The sequence below is a fragment of the Triticum urartu genome, unplaced genomic scaffold, assembly GCF_003073215.2.
Source record: "Triticum urartu cultivar G1812 unplaced genomic scaffold, Tu2.1 TuUngrouped_contig_6867, whole genome shotgun sequence".
Taxonomy (NCBI): Eukaryota; Viridiplantae; Streptophyta; class Magnoliopsida; order Poales; family Poaceae; genus Triticum; species Triticum urartu.
In genome coordinates, this window is record NW_024117662.1 from 4,323 (window position 1) to 8,816 (window position 4,494).

The 4,494-nt window shown below is 45.5% G+C and overlaps 1 pseudogene; it reads right to left on the reverse strand.

Moving 5' to 3' along the window:
• LOC125531187 lies at nt 1-4,413 on the reverse strand (annotated as a pseudogene).
• Nucleotides 4,414-4,494: the final 81 nt, after the last annotated feature.

Below are 4,494 nucleotides of genomic sequence, written 5' to 3' on the forward strand. Positions count from 1 at the left end.
CATAGCATGGACATTATGACGGGTAGTGGTACCTCTCGTTCACAAGCAGCTCTCGGAGTTTAATAATAAGAAGGTGCACATCCAAGATTGTTGCATTGGAACAAGAGGCTTTGTCGACTTGGCTGAAAATACCCATGAGAACATTCTCCAGGTTAGGATTTTGACCCACCAAATAAAAAGCCTTGCATTCAAATTCCGTTTGCAACTTATTATAAACTGCTTTGGCAAGAGTTGTCTTGCCAAGTCCTCCAGATCCAAAAATTGAGAGTATCTTGAGCTGCTGCTTGGACACAAAGTCATCTCCATCTGCCAGTCTCTTGATTAGCTCGTCCCTTGGCTCCTCGATGCCAACAAGCTCTCTCTGATCTTTGAACTGAGCCATCAGCCGAGGGTCAACAATGGTTGTAGCAGCTAGACTTGCCTCAACATCATCAATCTTGTACCAGTCACGCTGATCCGTCACCTCCTGAACCTGATCCTTGATGGCCTTGATCGCATTAGCGATCTGGTGGCGGGTCTTGCCTTCCGTGAACAAGTTGGACACCTTCTTCACGAACCCTTTGAAGCTGTCTTGGTCAGCAGCTGGTTCAAAGCCGTGGACGCCCACCATGAAGCGTTCAACGACATCCTCCATCTCGTATGCCAGCTCCCTATCATCACCGGCCCAGATCTTGGAGTTGTCATCGAGCTTGTCACGCGGCACCATAGCCACTTTGCGGAGTGCGGTGTCTATGCTCCTCATCTCCCTCTCGAGAAATTCTACATCTTTCTTCACGCCCATTTGCAGCTTGTATTCTCCGTGGAGGAGCTCGAATAACTTGGGGAGGAGGGAGCCCATGGCCACCGTCGCAAGGTCCATGGCTCGAATGATGTCAGTACGTACATTGAGTGAGGGATGGTTGGGATCGATCTCAACCGCTTGCTTCAACGACGCATGTGCCTGCAGCATGTCGATACCCATGGCAGTTTTGCCATCGATTTCAACATCAACTTTCTCAAGACGAGGGAGGTTCACCAGGCTATGAAAGTCCAAGCCGTAGGTCGGTACCAGGCCGATGAACTCAATATACTCAAGGTTTGACATTGCTCCCCGTATAAATCTGGGTTGGTCAGAATTTTCCAGATTCAAGTATCTCAACTTGGGGAATGCACCCTCCTCCATGGTGTCAGGAAAAACAACGCCATCATCGCAACGAATGCATAGAGTAATGAGCTCTGAGAACCTCCCGAGGATCTCCATATCCTGTGATTCCATAGCCATCAGTTTCATATGCAAGTGGCAGAGGTTTGGGAGGCATGAGGTGTTAATCCACACTGGAAGCACAGGAAGCAGGCCATGCACTGTCAGATGACGGAGGTGCCCAAGGTCCACAGAGCCAGCATAATCAGACCACAGCTCAGGACACCATTGCTCCAAACAATCAACCGTTCTGACTTGAAGTTTTTGCAGATTGACAAGACATCCCATCAAATCTTTGAACAACATATTGGTGTGCTCTTCAAAGTGTAAGTTCAGCTTTCTCAGCTCCTTCAGCTTGCCCAGATCTTTCAGAAAGCCTGGAGAGACATGGTGCAACTGTAGCGCTTCCAGAGATGTTAGATTCGTCCAGTCCAACACCCCCATGCTAGAACCGCCAAAGAGCAGGCACTTCAATTGTGTTAGCCGACCAATACTTTGAGGCAGTTTTTTATGCCACTTCTGCCCAAGTCCAGTACCTGCAAAAACCTTAGGTCCCCAATTTCTTTAGGGACCTCTAAGCTCTCAAGCTGGTCCGATATCCCAAGGTACCTTATGTGAATCAGCCTACCAAGATGCTTAAGATGATAAGGAGAATCTTCCGGCTTCATAGAGAATTGCTCACTTCCCATGAAAGTGCACTCTTCTAAAGCCAACACACGCAGAGCTTTAAAGTTTGAAAGCAATGGCAACATACTAAATTGACACATGGTGGCATTATATGACCTCACTTGCTGCATGCTCGAGTTATCCACATATCCATTCTGCTCTATGGCTTCACTATTTATGGCTAACCTACGAGCAGTGATGCACGGAGATGTCCTGTTACTGTTCGATGCAGTAACAAAACCTTCGTCTTCTGATAGAAAATGAATCATATCAAGCACCAAATCATGCACATGACAAGCATATATTATGCTGTAATATGGCTTCTCTACTGCCTGGATCATACTTCTATCTATGAGCAAGTTGAAGTATCTCTCTCCAACCTCAAATAATCCTTTTCCTGGTTCCTCATGCACATATCCTTCAGCCACCCACTTCCAAATTAAATTGTCTTTTCTGATCTCAAAATCTTCGGGGTATATACCTAGGTGCAATAGGCAAAGCCGTGGATAATATGGAAGATCATAGTAGCTATATAGCAATATCTTTCTTGTGGTATCTACTTCTTTGTTATCTTCATTCCCAAAACCAATAGAGTCATAGACCCCAGGCCAATCTGTTACTGGTTTACTAGCCAACAAGCTAGCTATTGTAATGATAGCTAGCGGTATGCCACCACATTTCTGCAATATCTTGTCAGATATCTTAACCGATTCATGATAAGGGCTTTTGCTTTTGCCAATAGATAATCTCATACAGAACAATTCCTTCGATCTACCAGGAGAAAGAGGTTCTTGCTTGTAAATATCACTTGCCTCTTTCGCCACTTCAAAGATACGAGTAGTTATGATTACCCTGCTTTCACACTTGCTATCAATAAAAGCACATTTCATTATATCCCATGAACTCATATCCCATATATCATCAATGATGATGAGGTACCTATTGACATGGCAGCATGAGGTTCATTGATTAGTAAAACTATATCTAAAGTGTCGTCCTAGAAATAGAAGAATATGGCAAGCATCTCAACCAAGAATCGAAAATGGCATTATTCAATTCACGATCGACAAGGTGCTTTGGGACAACTGAGACATAAGTAAATGATTAATGATGAATGGAAAATAGTACGTATCAAAATACATGCAAGGGTTTGATTCAATCCATTCTATTAGAGTTTATATAAAGCATCTATTTTTTTTATTCTGAATTAACATTTATTCCTATTAGGTGCAGATAATTGCCAAGAACATTTGACGTAGGTAAATCGGGTAAAATTTGCTTAAAACATGTAAGAACATGCAGATGCAATCTAAATCTAATTGATGTGAAACATCTGCAGGAAAATGAAGCACCCATGTCTGCCTCACCTCTTTATCACGGCCGCTTAAAGGATACTATAGTAAACATGCATTTTTCAAATTAGGTGTAGATAAATGGAATGAAAATTTTCTTATAACATGTAAGTGTATGCCGATAGTCTGAATCCTAACTGATGTGAAAATCTGCAAGAAAGTGGAGCACCAATTTCGGCCTCACTTTTTATTATGGCTGCTAAAAATTAAACTATATAGTAAATATGCATTTGCAATGAGGAAAATCCCTCACAGCATGCAAATTAGGATGGTAGTGGTACCTCTTGTTCGCAAGCAGCCCTCAGAGTTTTTCAATGAGCAGCACATCATCTAACATTGTCGGATTGGAACAAGTGTCTTTGTCAAGTCGGAGGAGAATACCTATGAGAACATTCTTCAGGTTGGGATTTTGACCCACCGAAAAAAAAGGCTTGCATACGAATTGTGCTTGTATCTTGTCGTAAACTGCTCTGGCAAGAGTTGTCTTGCCAACTCCTCCAAATCCGAAGATCGAGAGTATCTTCAGCTGCTGCTTGGACTCACAATCATCTTCATCTACCAGCCTCTTGATTAGCTCATCTCTTGGCCCCTCGATGCCAACAAGCTCTTTGTGATCTTTGAACTGAGCCATCAGACGAGGATCAACCATGGTTGTAGCAGCTAGACTTGCCTGAAGATCATCAATCCTATACCTGTCACGTCGATCCGCCACCTCCTGGACCTGGTCCTTGATGCTTTTGATTGCATTGGCGATCTGGTGGCGCGCCTTGCCTTTCGTGAACAGGTTAGCCACCTTCTTCACGAACCCTTTGAAGCCGTCAGGGTTAGCGGCGGGCTCGAAGCCCTGGACGCCCACCAGGAAGCTTTCAACGACATCCTCCATCTCGTACGACAGCTCCCTGACTTGATTGGCCCAGATCTTGGAGTTGTCGTCGAGCTTGTCATGCGGCACCATGGCCACTTTGCGGAGGGCGGCGTCTATGCTCGTCATCTCCCTCTCTAGAAATTGCACATCTTTCTTCACGCCCTTCTGCAGCTTGTATTCTCCGTGGATGAGCTCGGCCAGCTTGGGGAGGAGGGAGCGCAAGGCCGCCGTGGCGAGGTCCATGGCTCGAACGGTGGCTTTCGTTTCGCTTGGACAGTTCTTGTACGTCAAACACTGTTGGTGGAGATGGGTGGCAGAGTTGGTGGCCGGATCTGGAGGGGGCGGGGGAGATGAGAAAACTCGGCGATGGAGTGGGGCTGGAGAGGGTGTTGGAGTGGAGACGATGGCGGATGGGAGCTGGAGGGGGTGGG